The sequence below is a fragment of the Heliangelus exortis genome, chromosome 18 (assembly GCF_036169615.1).
Source record: "Heliangelus exortis chromosome 18, bHelExo1.hap1, whole genome shotgun sequence".
NCBI lineage: Eukaryota > Metazoa > Chordata > Aves > Apodiformes > Trochilidae > Heliangelus > Heliangelus exortis.
The window spans coordinates 15,390,122-15,410,126 of record NC_092439.1 but is presented as its reverse complement, the minus strand read 5'-3'; the positions used below and the strand labels follow the sequence as shown (position 1 = coordinate 15,410,126).

Below are 20,005 nucleotides of genomic sequence, written 5' to 3'. Positions count from 1 at the left end.
CTGTTTGAACTAGGAATGAAAACAAAAATATCTCCCTGACTTCCAGCGTGCCAATGGTTGCATATGAGGCCCAGGCTGCAGAACCTGGAATTGTACACCCTCTCCCAGCCTCCCACCAGCCCTGCCTGTGACGCATCTTCTCTTGTATTTTCTCTCCCTCATTAACACAACACGTTGATGAGCTACCAAGCAGGACCTCCTTTTAAGGTCTCTTCTTTTAGGCTGTTTGAAGCTAAGCCGGGAGAGCACTGGGGGATGGGTGCATGGAATTTTGCTACTGGGATGACTCTCACCCTCCCCGGGCTCTCCCCATCCCATCAGCAGCTCGCTCACACGTCAGTCCCAGTGCCTGTTCCGGACTGGAAGGGATTTGTCACGGCTCAGCTGACTTCCTCCTCTGGCTCCCTGCCTCCCCCTGGTTTCCCAGTACTTTTAGTCCCAGTAAAAGCTCATTCACACTTTCACGCGACAGAGCAAATCAAGGTTTTGGAGTGGGGAGAGCTTTCTAGGCGACATAGTGAGTCCCCTCATCTCCTCCTCCCCAAAATCTGAGCTTCTCCCTCAGTTTCTTCTTCCTACAAGCACCAAATCCCCACACAACAATTCAAATAAGCACAACCAGCCGTTCCCTACACAGAACAGCCTCCACAATCCTTAGACTTTAAAGCAGCTACGTGCTCCTCCTAAGTAAGCAGAAGGGAAAGGCTCAGGAGTTCGCGATCCCGGTTCTGGTTCCCATACTCACCCAGGCGGTACCGGGGCTGTGCGGGGAGCGGGGAGCGCAGCGCTGACGCCTTCCGGCGCCTGTTCCTGCGCAGCCTTCGGTGCTGTACGCACGGTGCCTGCCAGAGGGAGAAAGGAGGGTTGTGGTGGCTTTTCCCGACCCAGGGCAGCTCTTCAGGGGCTCACAGAGCCCCACTCTGCACACAGTCACACCGGGCAATGCAAATACCCCCACGAAATCCCGTGACAGAGGCAGCTTTAACTTCTTACTCTTGGTCATGGAGCCGGGGTTTAGCCCAGAGCAAGGGAGGAGTTGCTATTGAAGGATCCGTCTGAAAATGAGGCACCGCAGTGTAAAAGTAAGGATAGAGATGCCAGGGTTTGCAAATAGCTTCTCTGTCCCTCAGGCAAGCCCAGGCACGGAGTGATGGTCACACATTGCTGCCCCTTTGCCACCTCACCTGGGGGTAACCCCCCCCAGCCGGGATCTTTTTAGACAGAACTCGTTTTAGCGTGTAGAAGGATTGAATGGAAGATGCTAACCCCTGATTTCTTTAGCCTTAAGCACTAAGTTCATAATAGAAAACAATTGCTAATTAATCTTACTGCAAACTCAACTCATTAACATACTAAAATTCCCTTCATTAGGCTGAAAGGAGCCACTTCTCACAAAAGCACCCCACCCTCTGAGCATGCTTAGTGGAAAGGTTCCATTTTAAGTGGAAGGGAAGAACTAGTTAACGAATCATGTGGACAGATTATATCAATATACTTAGAGGTAAAGTAGTTTTGCATTTTTGTTGTACAAAAGAATCCCTGTGCTGCCAGCAAGGTGTGCTTACTTTGTAGATTTACCACCTAGCACACCTCCCTGTGCAGAGCTGGAATAAAGGAAATAACTCAGTTTGTGAGCGGGGTTATTACAGGATGGTTGTACAGACCCTGTTTTGGGTCAGCACATGGAGCCCTCTGCTCCTGTGGGTGCTAGAAGGGTCCCCTGGGAACACCCCTGGCTGTGCCTCCCTCAAAGTGCTTCTCAGCAGCCAACCCTACCCTGCCTCCCCCCTGAGGATTTGCATGGCATGCTGATTGCAGGTTGAATTAAGTGACTTGTTTTCTCCCCTCCCTCTGCCACAGAGATTGATGTTCAATTGATGCAGATGAAGCAGAGGCAGGGCAGCTCCATTTTTCCCTGCTGAGGCTGTCAGGGGAGATGGTGCAGGCTGGGCAGCTCAGGCTTTTTTGCACCCAGGAGCAGCACTAGAGGTTCCTCCTCCCCCCTTGTTTTTGTTTTACTTCTGGAGGGTATGGGAAGGAACTACCAGAAAAGCTCCAAGAGCTGAAGCCCACCTTCCTTGGTGCCCACAAGAGAGATGAATTCCAGTGGTTGCAACTCTTCCCAATTCCCTCCCAAAAAGGCAGGAATTTCCACAAAAGGAGGTTGGTTGCTAGGACAGTCCTGGTGCCCCTGGCCCTGACCTGAAACCTGGTGAGTGCCAGCCAGGAGCTGGGGGTGACATGAGCTGCTGGCTCCTGTCCCTGCCAGGGTGGTGAGAGGGGTGCTGTGGGCAGGGAAAGATGTTTCTGCCCTGCTCAACCAGGTAGTTTGAAATCAGATGACTGTCATTTGACCTAGGAGTAAAGGTGCCTCTGCTGGCAGCTCCCTGCTCTTGGTTCCTGCTCTGCTGCCAGTGTTAGAAGACTTCAAAGGACCAAGTCTAGTGTTTGTTACAGGATTCAGAGTGGTCTGTGTCACATAGGCCTTCTGTAGACCTCCTGCCCTGGAAAAAGCAGTGGTCTGTGCTCGTGAAAAAGCCAGGAGCCACACCAAGGTGTTAACAGCTTCTGTCTCCCTTCCATCTTCCAAAGATGGCTGCCCTCACCATCAGGACAACAAAGGGCATCCCCAGCTAGCCAGGACCAGGCTGTCCTACTCACCAAGACACCCACAAGTCCAGAGGAAACGATGTAAAATGGGGCCAAGAAACCCCACAGCAAACACTGGTGAGAAATACATCTGCATGTCTCTATGGAAACAGTGTAAGAGTCCTGGTGTGGAAGTTATGTCCCCCTCAGCATTTGCATGGACCCTGAGGGGTAATACCTGCCCTGCATTCCCTTCTCTTTCAGCATTTCTCCACCCCCTTTTTCAGGTTACCCAAATGTATCTCCTCTTTTTTTAGAGGGCCCCCCTCCTCTGGTCTTTGTACCAGAGAGGGAGAGAACAGTGGTGTTCTCCTTACGGGTGCATAGACCCAGCAAAGGGACGTCTCGTGTCCTTCCTGAGAGCTGTGGAAGTTGGGATGTATCTCTGCATTTAAGATTACTTCATTTTAAAACTGAATTTCCACACCTTACAAAATACACTTACAAAAGGGTATTTAAAGTAAGCTCATTGCTATAAGCTGAAAGCTTCTTCCCCCTCTAGCTCGTTTCCCCTTCTCTGCTCTCATGATGCCTCTGTGCATGTACTTAATTGCAATTAAAGACAGTAACATTTCCAGCATAGTGCCAGATCTTTTTCTAATTTTACCATGCAACGTGTACTAGTGAAGTCGTTGCATAAATTACTTCATCCATGACTAGAGGCCATTTCTGCCTTGATCTCGAGTACCACTTCAAGAAGTAAGGTTTGTAGGGGGAGAAAGTGCAAGATTTGGGTCATTCCTGAAGATGCCAGATAAGGCACTGGGAAGCAAAAGCATCTGCAGAGCCAGAGTGGAGAAACTGCTGCTGTGGCCATTTTGTTCCTGTAAAAGAAAAGCTGTTCTTGTTTCGTGCTGGTTTTGGTTTTTTGGTGGATGGGAATCATTATAATGAAATGCTGCTGTGGGTATTTGTGTAACATTTCATCCCTGCATATAAAGTCTTTCACCATGGGCCCTGTGAAAATGGGGCTTTCCAGATGGTTTCATCAACCACTGCACTGCAGTTACCTGCAGGAAAACTATGGCCAGGAGAATTTTTCACCTAATCCAGCTTTTCTGCTGCCGGGACTGCTGGCAGTGGTTGCCTGCCTGGCTGCAGAGGGCGATGCAGAATCACTTTCACCAGACCTATAGTCTTCTAATTTTCCACCATCCGAGTTTGCCAGTGGTCACCAAGATCCTGCAGATGCTGAGGGAGGAGATAAAGCCAAACAAGAGGACTGCACCACAGACACAGATGTTTTCCACAGTGCAGCCTCTTCGTGCTGTCTGCCCGGCAGCTGATGACGCTGGGTACTGCAATGGATTTCAGTTTTCTTTTAGTTACTGCTGCAGTGGAAGGCTGAAACAATTTGTTGAAGCTTTCAAGACCATTGGAGCAACAGCTGGTTATGTTAGGAGTTTGTCAGGGGCTCAGAAGTCTGAGTATAAATCAGCTTTAAAAGACAAGAATGGAATCTTCAAGCTAAAACTACCAAGCAACCAACCAACCAAAAACCAAAGCAGCAACAATACATTCCTCTGTTTCTCAAACTTCAGTTTGAATTCAGTTGAATATTCAGTTTGAATATTATCATTGCCATTTTCTGGAAAGGACTGGTAGATGTCCATTGCCAGAAGCAATGTCCATTGCCTTCTCGTCTCCATGAGACTGCCTGTGAGAATTCATGAGTATTTTTGTCAAATAATAACTTTTAAAAGCCACTGCGTCCTCTCTTCAATCCAGTTCTCTAATTTAAACATCCACACTGCCTAATAAAGAAGGGTGGTGGGGTTAGAGAGATTTTCAATGATCTGCAGGAGTTAAAAATTACAATAAACAGGACCCATGGGTACCTCATGGTTATAGATGCATAAAGGAACCAGAGCAAAGTAAAAATCTCTGCACATGGGAGTTATTCAGACAAAAAGAGTTCCACTGGGTTTATTCTTTGTAAAAGAAGACCCCATAATATTAAGGCTTCTTACTCTCTCTGCTGATGTGGTTTGATGAAATGATGTTGGTAGGTGTGGAAGGCACCTTCCTGTGTTTCTCACCGTGCCCCGGGTTCTGTATGGGGAGCTGTGAACGTGCTGGGAAGTTCCCTGAGGTTTCAGAGCATGGGATTTTCTGAGCTGGATCTGTTGCCTCATCCACCACCCCAGGGCTCAGGTGATGTCTGCAGTTTCTTCAGGTCTAGGCTGGGGAATGTGAGCAGCCTGAAAGCTGAATTCCACTACTCACCATTTAAATCAGTCAGAAAGCTGATTTCCTCATGCATATAACTGCAGAGAGCACACATAATTATTTTTCCACCCTCAGTTTCCAGTTCTTTGACTCAGATGAAATGACAGCTCACTGTATTCCTATTTTTTCCATGATACCCCTTCAGTTTTTAAAATTAACTTTCTTTTTTTCTTTTCTTTTTTTTTTTTCCCTTTTCTTTAAAGCATTTAGCTATTCTTTTTGGCTCACAGTAGAATAATAGCAAAATGTGAAGAATTTGAACTGTTGCCTGAATTTTGCTCGTTAAATTCACAGGACAAAAATCTTGCCTTTAATCTTTATTTTTGTTTTTTCCTGGGTCCTTTACGTGGACCTTGAGTCCTCGCTTGAGCTATTTTAATTCCTTCTCAAATTTACTAAAGGCAGACTCCCAGGGGAGGATATCCCTAGAGCTCTCCAGCTCCTGAACGGGATATGCAGGTGAGATTGGGGGCTGGAGATATTTTGGGCCTTGCCCAGTACTGAATCAGAAGGCAAAATCCCTCTTGCAGAGGCAAAATCCCTCTGTGCATCCAGGAGACAGCGCTCTGCGTGCATTAACCACAGCTTAACCCGATAGAACTCTAGAAATATTAAGGAAGCAAATTAAAATTTAAGGAGTTTTAGAAGAATAAACAAAGGTCATTGCTGGAACGCGGAGGCCTGGCAACTCAGGGGTTAAAAAAAAAAAGCCAAAATACAAGCCATTCTGGAGAATGCAGGCATCGATCGCGCTACCTCTCGCATGCTAAGCGAGCGCTCTACCATCTGAGCTAATTCCCCGCCGCAAGGTCCTCTCGGCCCGCGCTGCTCTACTCTCTTCTCGCGAGAGCATGAGTGGTGCCCACACCTCTGTGGGGGGTGCAGGGGGCACCGCGCCTGCGCGGGGCGGGACGGGACGAGACGAGACGGGGCGGCCGGGGCTTGGTGGCGACGGAGAGATCGGAGTGAGGAGCGGTGGGGAAAGGGGAAGGGAGCGGGAGGACGGGAGAAGGTCTGGGATGCGCCGGCGTTTCCGGAGCGGGCCCCTCGGGGATACGGCCGTGTGCGGAGACCGAGGGGAGCGTGCGTAGGGCAGCAACGGGCGGGGGCGGCTGCAGGGCGTGTGCGTGTCCGGGGGGGGATGCGGGGCGTGTGCGTGTCCGGGGGTACCGGGGGGCTGCAGGGTGTGTGGGTTCTGGGGGGGCTGCAGGGTGTGTGTGTGTCCGGGGGTCCCGGGGGGGCTGCAGGCGGCCGTAGGCGTGGGGCATCGGGGGGTCGGAGTGCAGAGGGCTGTGGGCTTGGTGACAAAGTGTGACATTGGCCTTGGGACAGTGCTCCTGGGGGGTGCTCTGGTCTGTGCGTCCCGGGGTGCTGTGCTTTTTGGGGTTTGCTGAAAGCTTTGTGTGTGTGTGTCACTCGGGAAAGGGGTGAGGGTCTGTTCCGAAAGCTGCACCGGTGGGGGTGTGGGGAAGGCTGCAAAAGGCTGGGTTTGCACTGAAAAGTGTTCCTGGGGGTAAAGGGCTGTGGGCCAGGACCGGTACCGTGTGGAGGGTCAGAGCACGGTGCTGTGCGGCATCCAGAGGTTCTGCCAGGAACCCGTGGGGTGTCCTGTGAGTGTAGGTGGGGATGCATTGAGTTCAAAACAGAATGAAAAAGAAACCCTCCCAAATTACCGTTTCCCACAGGCACCGGTGAGCCCAGCCTTGGGGACATGCAGGGTGGCACAGGTATGGCCTGGGTGCCCAGTGCTCACTTGGAAAAGCCTCCACAGTACTTGGTGCTGGGTTTGGGCCCAGGTAGCTGGAGATGGGGCTTGGCTGCTCAGGTACCTGAGTTAGGGAACCAGCTGCGTGCAGGGTGATACCACCTTTAAAAACAAACCCAGAAATGTGAAATCTGGCACCATGCTGAATCATGAGGTCTTTTCCTTCAAGAAATCAGTCAATTCGTGCTCAACTTGAGGGCAACATTTCCCCCTTGGAGAAGGAAGAAGGTGCTGGGCCTGGAGCAGGGATCTCCCATGGTCCCATGGCAGGATGGCAGATGAGGGCATGTGCTGGAGCCTTCTGTCAAGCTGCGTGGACTGGCTGGGGTTTGGTGCCTGTTTTTGGCAGGTAAAGGGGCTCAGTCAGGGTGTGCAGAGCAGAGCGGGTGAGAGTGTTGGGAGCTTTCTCTGCCGGTGCTGTGCTGAGAAAGAGAAGTGTATGTGGGCTTGAGACTTTTCTTTACAGCAACAATATTCAGGGTTCAGTTAAAAATCCCATTCTGCTAAAGGCTTTGCCTTATGCTCGGCTGCTTTTCTTTCCTTCCAATGTTCTTGAATACAAAAAGGCAAAACTGAACAGCAGTGATGACTGATACACAATGCTTTAAACCAAAGGGATTCCAAAATCCCTCCTGCAGTATAACCTTAGTGTGTGGAGAGCCTCAAAGTCCTGTCTGAGATGGCAGGTCTGCAGCAGTGGTGCCTGTCCCCAGGTTACTGCAATTCACTGAGCAGTGGAGAAGTTGGGGAGAGCAGTGGGAGCTGCTGCTGGTGCTGCTCCATTGAGCTCATGGGTGCTTGATGCTCTCTGCTCTGCTGCAGTAGTTCTGTACTACTGCCTCTGCTATGTTTAAGTCAGTGATCAGTTGGATTCAAACCCACTTTCTGCTCCATTTTACACCCTTCCTAAGGGATTTACCTTAGTTCTTCCTCTGATGTACAAGTTACTTCTTTTCCTGGATGCATTTGATGAGTTAGCTTCCTCCAGACTGAATTTCTGATTAAATACTTGCACGTATCAACACTTCTACAACTGAAAAATGGATAAAAACATTATTTACTACTTTTTGTTGACACACTCTGGTCCGTGAATGGGCTCTGCCTCTTGCAGAATTTGCTTGAAACTCTTTATTGAAACTACTTGGAACTTTAAATGTACTTAGATTTTGTCCTTTTTAACATACCAATATGGTGTGTCTCTAATGATGTGAAGTATGTGAGCATATGAAACATGATCTCCTGCCTTTCATTTTTCATTTTCGTGGTTGTAACCTTACTTTTTTGTTTGTTTGTTTGTTGTTTGTTTCTAGCAGAGGGAGGATTGGCCAACAAACTTCTTCTGAAAAGCATGTTTATCTTTTAAAAGATCACAATCAGCTAGCCACACACCATCCTGCAAATACTATTTCTTATCTTGGAGCTTGATGCATAATTCTGATGGCTCTTTACATTTATCATTATCCTTAAAAAATAGTTTTCTTAAATAAGCTGTTCCTTTGGGTGCCATGGTGAAGTGCAATATACACATGTAATTTCATTTTCTGACGTGCTTCTGTATCTTTTACATCACTCTGAGCTGCAGGACTCCGTAATCTTACCCAGAGGTGCTTTTTAATTTTTTTTTTTGTATCCTGATATGTAGAAAATAGGGAGGTGCTTAAGAGTCAAATCAAATCAAAAAGCAAATCTCACTCTCAGTGCAAGCAGTCGTGTTTCACCAGAATGGTTTTGCAAAACATCAGGTTGGCTCCTGAGCTGGAAGAAAGGTTTCAGGCTGTGTTTTGCATAGGTGCTTTCAGATGTGAGGTCTCACTTTAGATGTGGTTTTCTTGTCACTGCCTTCCTGAGCCCTTGAGCAGCTGAGAGCATCTGACAGAGCAAACTTAAGGGCAGTGGGGAATAGAGGGGGGCTGTCTTCAGCCTTGCTTGGTCTTCTTCATTTGCTCCCTACGTGGTTTAATAACAGGGTTGTGGAAGATCTTTTCTCACAGCAAAATCTCTTATCCCCATCCCTCCCCCCCCCTTTTTTTTTTTTTTAAATTAAAATTTTACCAAAGAGTGCGTGTTAAGATCAACTTTGAAACTGAAGCTTGTTCACAGCAATGCTGGAGTAATTCCTGTGCTTTCCTCTCCTGCATTTTAATTACAGGAGAGAGTAGTTTAGCTCCCCCAGCTCAAGCTGCTGCAGGGGCACATCCATAGTCTGCAAATGAGCTTTCCCCTTGTTACCTTGTTTTGGCAGTGCTGTGTCTGGGTCTTTATACCTGGGAAAACATGGTGATTCTGGTGAATCTCCATTTTGTCCTTGCATTCTCTCCCTGTCAAGGGCAGAGAGGCCCCTTTGCAGGTGACTGGAAAAACCCCACCCAAACAAACCTACAGCTGCTGTGTGCAAAGAACAGCCCAGAGAGATGCTTGAAGTCAGAGTGCCATCAGTGGTGCTCTGTGGGACGGCTGCTTTCTGCATCCCGTTCAGCTTTTGGCAGCCTGTGGTACACAGTTGTCCTGTTCGGTAGTGCAGGTGGTTTAGGGGACTGCATGCTGTGCTGCAGACTGCTCAGCATGGCAGTGCAATAGCTGCTGTCTGATGGCTGGGAGTTGATTTCCTCATGCAAGGTAATATCATGGACTGCAGCAATCCTGGCTGGTTTGCTCTGATGGGCCTCCCCATTTTACATTTCTGGAACTGCTGTTCAGACCTGAGTGCTTTCTCTGTGGTTTTTGGGGTGGACAGGTGCTCCCTTAGCTGTGGGTTTGCACTGTTGCCCTCAGCATGAGATATCTGAAGAGGGACTGGTGCAGACTCACATCCCTAAGTGCTGCTTGAGCCCCATCCATACTCTTGACTCAGCATCCCCACGGGGATCATCCTGCCCGTGACATCCTGCTCTGTGCTGCAGGACAGTGGAAGTGGGATTGGAAAAGCTGGCAAGAGGCTTGGGTGTTCCTAGAAAGCTATTGTTTGACCTGGACAGTTTGGGTTTGTTTCTTTTGTTTCCCTGGTCCTCATCACAAGGTTGGGCTCATTAGGGCAGCTTGTTGGAGGATGTTGGAGCACAAAAAGTGCATGCTTTGTAGGTTGAGGCTGGAGCAGTGCCATCCCAGCCCACCTCTCAAGTATTAAGTCTGAAGAGCCTGCCTGGTAATTCCATTAATAGGAGCCTAGTGCCAGAGAGATAAATGTAATTCCAGGGTAAAGCTGATGGTTGGGCTCAAATGGAGAGGATTTGGTGGTTCTTCTGGGTGTGCCACTGTGAGTAATGAGCCCCTGTATTGCCAAGAGACAATGTTTAAAGTCTAGATGTGGAGTGTAAGGACTAGGCAGTGATTAAAAAAAAAAAACAAACTAAAAAACAAACAAATAGAAAAACCCCTGCTAAATCTGCAGGTGAAGAAACCCTTAGCTCTGGAGCTGTCTCTCTGCAGTGTGCTTTGCCAGGAATAAAAGTTCTCTATGTAACTCCTGTCATGCAGGATGACACAGAACCAAGCAGCCAGGAGACAGCTTGCATGGAATATAGCCAGCACGAGCTCTCTGTGTATAATCAGTGCAGAGCAAAGATGATACCCAAATGATATTGCAGCAGCAAGCCTGCAAGCACATCAGAGCTCGTCACCACTAGAAGCACAAGCTCCTCCACATTTTTGGGTGTTGTGGTCCTTGCTTGGATTTAGAGATTACCATCTGGGCCAGCTGTTTTCCTAGTTCAAATTTTTTTTTTTTATTCCACGTTTGCAGTTGTATAATTCCCTTGCGGCAGTGAATCTTGCATTGAAAAGGATTGGTTAATTATGGTATTTTTAGCTCTCCTTGTGGCTTGAATCCTGGAAATCAAATATGGGAGGCAGCACCACTCAGCTTTACGTTTCCCATTGCATCTGGTAGGGTGGAAGCTCAGAGTGCTGGTGAACTCTGGATGAAAGTAGAGGAGGTTAAGGAAAAAAAACACTTCATTTTGAAAAATCAAGCAAACAAGGCTCTTCCCACCACCTTTTAGATGTCAGCGCAGGGTTTTTGTAGTGGGAGACTACTTGTGGTCAATCCAAGAAAGGGAAAAATGGTCCATAGAGAGGAAAGAGGTGCTGGGGATGCTCCACCTCCTGTGTGTCCCCACCAAACCATCTTTGTGTCTCTTGGTACAAACCTGATCTCCTTAGGACTTGGGGCCCTGCTGGCATCCTGACAGCAGGATTAAAGCCGGTGTGCTCAGAAATGTTTGTTAGTGTTTCAGCAGCTTGTCAATGCCTGCTGAAAAGAGGAGTGGAAGATCTTTCTCTGCCTTTGAAAGAAGAGGCAGGGAACTCAAGAGAAGTACAGAGATCTTGTTAGGTTAAACAAGAGAGAAAATCATAGAAAATGAGGAAGGCAAAAGCCCAGCTGGAACTCAACTTGGCCACTGAGATAAGGGACAATAAAAAAAGTTTTCATAAATACATCAACACTAAAGAGAGAGCCAGGGAGAATCTCCATCCCTTACTGGATGTGGGAGGAACATTGCAACCAAAGATGAGGAAAGGGCTGAGATGCTTAATGCTGCCTTTGCCTCTGTCTTTAGTTGTCAGACCAGCTACCCCGACAGCATGCAGCCTTCTGAGCTGGAAAATAAAGATGGAGAGCAGAACAACTCCCCCATGATCCAAGAGGAAGTAGGTAATGCTCTGCTTCTGCACCTGGGCATGCTTAGGGCTGTGGGGCTGGATGGGATTCATCCAACAACACTGACTGTGCCACGGCTTAGCAGTTTGGGTGTACCAAAAACCAGAAGACAAAAGTATTCTCTATTACCCCCCCCCACCAAAGGGAAGATAGAAGAGGAACAAAGATTAGAGACTTAAAGTTGGAAATTAAAGGAAAATGGAAACATTTACCAGCAGTGGGGAAAGTCAGTAACGTCAGGGGAAAATAACAAAAATACAAGTATATACGCACACAACCCCATCTGGATGCTGCTGGGATGGGTGCCTGAGGACCCCCTGGGGCAGGGCTGGCTCAGGAGAGGGCTCCAGGGCTCTGCCCAGCACCCGATGGGTGTGGGTGCTGAGGAGCAGGAGGCAGCTGATGGCAAAGGAGCAGAGGGAACAGCAGCAAAGCAAGGAGCAGGAGAAAGAGAGGAGAGGCTGATGGTCTGCATGACCTTGGGAGGGGATGGGCAGGGATGGGAGGGAACAGACCCCTCTCAGATCTGAAAGCCTTCCTGCCTCAGCTCCTCGTGTTCAAAGTGTGACAGGGGCTGGGTGGGAGTCAACCAGGAGCATGGAGGAGGCTGGCACGGGAGCTCCCTGAGCCTCTCTCCATCATTTACCAACAATTCTGGTCAGCAGGGCAGCTCCTGGGTGAGTGGAGGGTGGATAATGTGACACCCATCCACAGGAAGGGTCAGGAGGGTCTGGGGAAGCACAGGGCTGTCAGGGTGACCTCAGAACCTCAGTGATGATGGAGAGGATCATCCTGAGGGAGCTGCCATGGCTCACAGGCCAGCCAGGGGACCTGGATTAATGAGAGACAAGTCCTGCAACTAAATTGTGTGGGAATGTTGGTCTGGCTGGGGCAGGAGGGCTCTGCAGAGGGACCTGGACAGGCTGGGCTGGTCAGGGCAATGGCAGGAGGTTCAACAAGGCCATTTTGGTCCCAACAACCCCAGGCAACTGTACAGGCTTGGGGGAGAGGGGCTGGAAAGTTCCTCAGCAGAAAAGGAGCTCAAGATGAGCCATCAGTGTGGCCAGGTGTCCAAGAAGGCCCCCAGCATCCTGGTCTGGCTCAGGAATAGCATGGCCATCAGGAGAAGGGAAGCAGTGGTGCCCCTGGACCTCGAGTGCTGTGCTTAGGGCTGGGGCCCTCATGACCAGAAGGACATTGAGGGCTTGGAATGAGCTCAGAGAAGAGAAACCAAGCTGGGGAAGGGTCTGGAGAGCAAGTTTTATGAGGAGAGGCCGAAGGAATTGGGATTGTTTGGTTTGGAAAAGAGCAGGGTGAGGGGTGACCTTCTGTGCTCTCTTACAACTACCTGGAAAGAGGTTGTAGGGAGCTGGGGTTCAGTCTCTTCTTCGAAGTACCTGGTGATAGAAGAGAGCAAATTACCTCCAGTTGCACCAGGGGGTGTTTACATTGGATATTAGGAAGAATTTCTTTACTGAAAGAGTGGTGAGGCTCTGGGACAGACTGCCCAGGAAAGTGGTGCAGTCCCCATCCTGGAGGTATTTGAGAAATGTATGGATGTGGCACTTCAGGGCACGCTCTAGTAGCCAAAATTGCAGGGGATTTGGGTTTTTTTGCTTGTTGTGTGTGTGTATGGTTGGACTCAGTGATCTCAGAGGTCCTTTTCAACCACAGTGACTCTTTGACCTTTGCTTGTTCAGCAAAGTGATGTTCATGCTTTGCCAGCTCAGCCAGCCAGCCCATAACCTGTTCACACATCTCACTTTTGTTTGCAGGAGCTGTGCAGATGTCACTGGCTTCCTTACCCAGAAATCAGTGGAATCTCATTAAGACTTGCTGCTTGGCTTGTGTTTTCAAATCTCCTGCTTCCCCTTGGGTTCTGTTCTCTGCTCAGGGAGGGTCCTGCTTTGCATGCTGTTCCCTGGCTGCCTGGCACATGGAGGCTGTGCTAGGGAAACCCATCTTGAGTCAAGCATGGGAGAGCTGTGTCTGCTGCTCACCACTGCAGTGACAGGATGTTGTGGCTTTTTTTGGTTGTTTTTTTTTCTTTTTTTTTTTTTTTTTTTTTTTTCCTTTTTTTTTTTTTTAGGTTTCCCCCATTTGCATTATAAATGTTTTAGTTTTAGTTTAATAGTGTGGTTTTCTCTTCCCAAGATAAATTTTTGAGTGTTCTCCTGTCTTCTGCTTTAGTAGCTCTGACATCTGGTTTGGTAGTGAATTGTGTATCTTGTCAAATGTTTCAGCAGAGAGCAGATGAGGAGGGGCCAGGTAGGAAAATGACCTGATGCTTAGAAAATCAGTTCTGCTGAAAATATTACATATGTGGTGTCTTGTTCTTACTATTTCTGTCTTCCCACCCCCCTCAGTTCTGTGAGTCAAAACTGGTCCTGAGAGCATCTTTGTCTGAATGGGGGGGGATTTATCACAGAGGGTGTGATACGTGCATTTCCCCTGGGTGTTAATAAAGTGGGTCAGATGGGGTGTGTGTGCTGCTGCTGCTGCTGATTACAGTGCTAACCAGGTAAAGTTACTGAAATTATTTCAAAGCACCAATATTTGCTTTGCTCCCTGACTTGCTGCATGAGTTTGGCAGGGAAACCTGTATCTGATCTACAAAGCATTGAATAGTTTGATGGCTCCTCTGGCAGAGGTGTGTGGTAGAGCCACCTTGGTATAGCAGATTGACTGGCCTGGCACTGAATTTCTTCTTTACCAATGTATTTTTGAGATGCATCTGCATCCCCATCTGCCTTGCTGCAGAGGTTACCATGCAGCTGTACCAGCACAGCTGGGGAGGGTTGCCCTGAGCTCCTGGTGCCCATCACACTGCTCTGTAGGAGCAATGACTGCTAGGACATTGCATGGCCCCTGCAGATGCCAGACCTGTTCACTGTTGTGTCTAGAGCCTGAGCAGGTACAGACAGATAGCAGTGTCCTTTTCACTGTCTTGAATTTATGCTATAAACCCTGTGGTAGGTCTGCAGGTCATGAGCTGAGGATGCTGAGCAGTGCTGGAGGTACCTTGGCTTGGTGAGCAGTGTTGTCTCAGTGCTGGGCTCTAGCAAGGTGCCTGTTGAAAAGCCACAAGCAACTGAACTTGGTCTTAATTTGTGTGGTGTCATCAGTCAGCCAGCTCCTCTGGGTTCTTGGTGAATTTTTGAGGCTGGAGACCCTCTGACGCTGCAGTTGCTCAACTTTGGGGTGTTTGGCTGTGCTTTGGTACCTCTATGTGGTGAGAGATCTGGCTCCAGGCTGCTCAGGGTCTCCCATATTGCAAGAAAAAGATGTTACCAGATAGAGCAGCAGAATTTGGGGGGGAACTGGGAGTGGGAAAGGGAGGGGAATATAACATAAAGGAGAGAAAACCAGTGAACTTCAAAAGACCTTAACCATTGAACAGGTTGAACTTGTTTTCAGCTACTATGTTTAAATTGTGATTAGCTGCCTCTTCAAGTGGGGTGTTGTAATCTGGTTTCTGGGGAAAAAATTGCCTGTTGCATGTGTGAAGACAAGGGGTGGAGTCTCAGCTTGGCAAGTGTGAGTGTTGCTTTTGGGCTGGGTCTAGACATCTGGTTTATTCTGACCCTTTGCAGACTGGAGAGAGTGCAAGGAGCTTGCTTTCCTGCAGCATTGCCCACACTGTGCTTTTAACATCCAGGGGTCAAGGTGGAAGCTGTTGCTGTCCTGCCCTCCCCTGCACCAGCCATTGCTCTGGTAGTGGGCAGAGCTTTTCCATCCAACACTGACTACAGGGAACAGGAGATAGACAGAGGTATCCCTGCCACTCTTTGTCAGACTGTTGTCTGCCCCCCATGTATCTAAGGCAATGATTTCCCAAGTAATCTGTTGGGATTTTACAAGGATCTCTTCCTTTATTGCTTACCTGCCTTGGGCATGGATGCTGGCTGGATCTCCTCTGAGCTTTGGCATGTCAAAGCAGCTCAGTCCTTGGGGGATTAAGCAGTTACCTTCTGCGAGGTGCTGTATGGGGCACTGGGGCAGCTGGATGGACAGACATCCACCCCCAGAGAGGCTGGGCAGGAGAGGTGATGGCTTCTCCAGGCTTTGGCTGGGAAACACATCCTCTGGTCTGAAGTTTGTGGCTCAAACAGTGCTGCTTGTCCTTGTGCTCTGACTGCTGGAAGTGGCAGGATTTCCAATGAAAGTATCCTGCTTGAGTTGATAGAGTACCAGTTCAGTTCTTGTTGGTTTCTCTCAAGAAATTATATGAAGAAATGAGCAAAAGAGGCTGTGCACCAGGGGCTGCTCCTGCTACAGACTCTGCTTGTACAGGGATTCCTTCTGGTGCTGCAGAGCCTGGGCAGGGAGACCTCTGGAGTGGGGAAGCTGAAGGGTGGCTGGATTGCTTTGGCAGCTGATCTGAGCCACGGGTGGGCATTGCTTCTATCTGTGAGCAGTGGTCACTTGTCTCCTGGTGAGTGAAACGAGCTGCTTTTCCCTGCAAGGAGCTGCTTTTCCCTGCAGGCTGAGGAGCTGTGCTCTGCCATAAGTCCGCAGTGCTGGGAGGGTGATGTGCAGGTAACTGGAAGTTCCCCAGCATAGATGTCCTACTCATGGTGGCTCTTGTGTCCTGCCTGGCATCAGCTCTGTGAGTCCAGCGAGTTCCAACTGACCTGGAAAACTCTGCTCATTAATCCATTGTGGCTTGGTTGTTTACTTGTTTCTTTAAAACTAAGTTTCTTTGCAGAAGATCTGCAAAGATAGTTTCTTTGTATTACAGCCCACAATATTCTTAAGGATGCTTTGCAGTATTTCGGAGGTGTGCATGTGTTCTGCATGGTAATGTTATTAAAAAAACCTGAGAATGGGGCGGTTGGAGTTGTGTAGCTGTTTCATTGATTTCAGTGCCATGGAAACTCGACTTGAGGAGCTTCTTGCTGTTTCTGGTAAGGAAAAAAATTCTTTAAGTGGGGAAGCAACTCTGGATATTTCTGTAGATGTTTTTGAAGCAGGCTTGAATGTGAGGGTTTTAAATGTGCACATCTGTTTGTGTCGAGATGGGGCAGAATTAGTGGGTTTTGTGCAAGTGCAGCAAAGATCAGCAGTCAATGCTTGCCTGTGGCCCTGGTCAGCTCCATCAGAAGCCCCTGTGACTAATGCTGCATAAACTTATTAAAATGAGAGGATTAGCTCTGACTCCTTTGCCTCTGTAAGAGGCCAGGGGAGGGGGAGTTCTGTTGGGGTGCTGCTGGGGTGTTTGCATGGCACCTCTGGGAATGCCTCTGCTTGTGACAGGGGCATTAGTAAAGCTGCTTGGGGTCTGAAGGCCCCTCAAGACTTCTCTGGTTGTTCCTGCTATGCAGAACCCTCCTGTTTCTCAGGTCCATCATTTTACTTGCAACCTCCACTCCTGATCTGATGATTCTTCCTTCTCCCTTTTCGGGTCACTCACTCTCATATAGTCCCCTGCCCCTAAGCTTCACAACTTTTTTTTTTAAAAAAACATGGATCTTTATTTGCCATATTAGATGAAATAAAGTATTACCAGGTGTCTGCAGCACTAGTTCAGTCTGCCAACAAGCAAGGTGTCAGGATACTGAGGGCAAGGACAGAGGTCTCTGGAGTGGTGGCACTGGGAAATGCATATTGTGGTGGGCAAGCTGGAGATGCAGGATGGAGCAGAGGGACTTGGGTGGCATGGTTGTCATCCATGCTCTGCAGAGCCCAGGATCTGGTCGTGTCTCCAGGGAAGAGTAGCCCTGTGGTGAATGAAGCCACTGGGCACTGCATTAAGGGAATTTGGGAACCAGAGGCTGATTCCCTGGCACTGAACTGTGTTTCCGATGTATCTGACTGCTGCAGGACTAAATGCTTTGTCTGAGAGCTGTGGTTGCTTTGGGAAGGCTGGCCAGGCCCCTGTCTTATGGGTTTGATTAAATCCAACAGCCCTTAGAGATGCTTCAAGCATCTATGCCTTGCTCAGCAATAGAAGGCAGTGAAGAATTTTAATTTTGTCAGTGATGCTTCTGAGTTGTTGTTCAGTAGCAGCAATTGCATTGAGAAGGTTGGAGTCAGAGGGGACAAGGAGAACAGGCTGTCTGCACAGCCCCCATGCTGCTTTCCCTGATGAGCTGAGCCCTGGGGCAGGGCTGGGTCAATGCCAATGCAGGTAAAGTGCTACAGAGCATCCCCTCTAAGTGATGTGACTCTAAAGTATCAACTCCTTGCTGGGAAAGTCTTATTTCTGTGCTTTTATAAATTAGGTGGCACTGAAGACTTGGTCAGGTTTGATTTGTCATGTTGTTTCTGTCTTTGTAGATACCTTGGGTTCCACTGCAGAATGGTGTTCAGTCACTGACTTCAGAAGAAAAGCAGAAGACCCCTCTGGAAGTACTCAGCAAGTGAGTAACTCTTGTGTTTTATCTAGAGTGGTAAAATGTAAAGCAATAGGGAGAGCAATGGTAAATGGTGATGAAAATTGTGTGCCTGAGGCTGGAGTTCAAGGCCTGTGCTGTGGTCTTCAGCATTGTTTTCATCCTTAGAAATTCCTTCAACCCTTCCATAATAGGAAAGAAGGAAGGGGAAGATGAGGGGGAGAATGGTTTTTCTCAGTTCTTTAAGAACTGTCTGGCAATTCTGGTATCTGTGAGTCACCCACAGGGACTGGGGAAAACAAGCAAGTCTCTTTCTCATTCCAAGAGAAACCTGTCTGCTGCATGAGTAAGTTGTCTTGCAGTTCATAACAAGGTCCAGTTGGCAGGAAATACATGAAATGTTGTCAGGCTGATTCTGTACTTTTTCCCCTTGCCAATTTTGAGTTGTCCCACCCAGTTTCCTTATCTTCCCTGGCTTTGGAATCTTCACTGTGCTACAACATGCTTGAGGATGGTTTTTCATGCACCATGTTCATTGCAGCCCCAAGCTATTGCATGAACAGAACAGGAAAAGTAAAAGCATATTAAGTGAGGTGGCCTTTGCTTCAGTTGTATCACCAGAAGTAAATCTCCTTACAACTACTTGGAACTATTTCCAGTAAAACATCTAGTAAAACATTTTTTCTTTTTTTTTTTTGTCTGATTCCTCCTTTTCAGCATGCAGTGAGTGCTTCCATCAGCTTTTGCTCAGTGCTGCTAGATACCTTTTGTGTGACTAGTGTGCAAAAGCAATCAGTAGTAAAAATAAAACAATTTCTACAATGAAACCATCATTACGAATCAATAATGATGATGATGATGAAAAAATGGAAGCAGCCCAATTCTGACCTCAGATGGAATTTGTCTGCTTGGCTAGTGAGGAAATTGCCCAAGTGCTGTAGAGCAGGAGATCTTCAGAAGTATCTGAGGGAGAGAAGAGTTAGGTGAGTTGTACAGGGGAACGTTTCCATCCCATTTATCAGCCTCTATTCTGACCCTCTACTTAGACACTAACTTCAGTGCATTGACTGCTGAGGAGGCTTTGCTTGATGAACAGCTTTGGTTTGGGACTCATCATCTTGCCTTTTACCTTTGCTTCCTTCTGTGATTTTGGAGAAGTCTCCTGGTAGTCTCATGCCAGGTACCTCTACTGTGGTGCCAGGCCCAGGCAGGAGTGAATTCTGACACCTCCCATCTCTCACAAGCTTGTTTTGGCATCCTTCTTCTATGCCAGCCATTTCTTACTAAAGCAAATAATTACTATTCTCTGTAATTACAGTATTTGCCAGTTCCCATTTGCCAATGGGGATTGTGTTTCATCTCCTTGTTGGTGCCTTAGGAGAAGCCAATGGTCTGAACCTGAACAGGTACTTTTGCTGAGTTCCTGGCCAGGGGAAGGAGGCCTGAGTGTATCCAAGAGTGAGATGAGTGCAATCTTTGCCTTATGTGTGCCTCTGCTGCTACTGCTGGCTTCTGGTAGCTCTCCCATAGCACACATCTGCCCACTGCCCTGAGTGGGGGTGGCAGGAAGCTGTTTTCATGTTGGTATCCAACCATGAAAAAACATGCTGTTGTTTTCTTAATATATGGTAGGAGCAGCCTGTAGCAGCTTCTTCCTCCCTTGGTAATTACTGCTTTGCACTGGAGTAGTGCCTCTGCCTCCCTGCCCTGTACATCCTTTTGCCTGAGTTATTGGATGTATTTGTTGCTTTAGGGCATCGACGCTGAACTGAAAAATCTCTGCACTCTGCAAATGTTGGACACTGTAAGTGGATTTCTGTGGCCAGCTGTAGTCACTGAGGTGCCAAACACATCTTTAGTCATGCCCCTCACTGTGCTATCAGCAGGTCTGCTGAAACCTCAACTGCAATTGCTTTGAGGAAGAGAAAATACAGGGCTGGGTTGCAGGCTACTTTCTTATTAAAGGGAATAATGTTCCTCTCTGACCAGAGGTGTGTGTGCAGGAACTGGAATTAGAGGGGAATATTTTGCTGTTTGTGGTCATGCAGGGGGAGGTCTGAGGAGCAGGCAGATGGATGCTGCTATGGGAGATTGAGGCACAAGAAGGGCCTGGCCTGTCATGCTGAGGGCAAACCTGCAGCTTACCATAAGTGCTTCCATAGCAAAGGAATCTCTTCCTGCAAATGTCTGTCCGTGATGGCTCTTGTTCCACAATGGCATTGCCTTGCATTTGGCCTGCCTGAACCATTTGTTTGTAGGATGACATAAATGGAACTTGCAGCAAAAGTTTTATTGATCCCTAAAACAGTGAAATGAATCCTTTATGGAAAGTGATCCTCTTTGAAAACATGGTTCATCCAGCACTGTCTG

The 20,005-nt window shown here is 48.2% G+C and overlaps 2 protein-coding genes across 11 annotated transcripts in view; one reads left to right on the top strand and one right to left on the bottom strand.

Annotated features, from left to right (window-relative positions):
• LOC139804605 (mucin-5AC-like) overlaps window positions 1–20,005 on the bottom strand; it is a 284,635-nt gene that overhangs the window by 28,920 nt on the left and 235,710 nt on the right. The window lies entirely within an intron of this gene.
• LOC139804733 (USP6 N-terminal-like protein) overlaps window positions 5,761–20,005 on the top strand; it is a 73,613-nt gene continuing 59,368 nt past the window's right edge. For 6 of the 10 annotated variants that reach the window (XR_011729517.1, XR_011729516.1, XM_071762234.1 and 3 more), the window contains exons 1-2: window positions 5,761–5,843; window positions 17,580–17,662. The gene's annotated coding sequence lies outside the window, so the exon portion shown is untranslated. Of the gene's footprint in view, window positions 5,844–5,879; window positions 5,962–15,604; window positions 15,910–17,579; window positions 17,663–18,426; window positions 18,619–20,005 lie in introns of those variants that run through there. The other 4 variants (XM_071762230.1, XM_071762228.1, XM_071762232.1 and 1 more) reach the window with 4 other exon arrangements.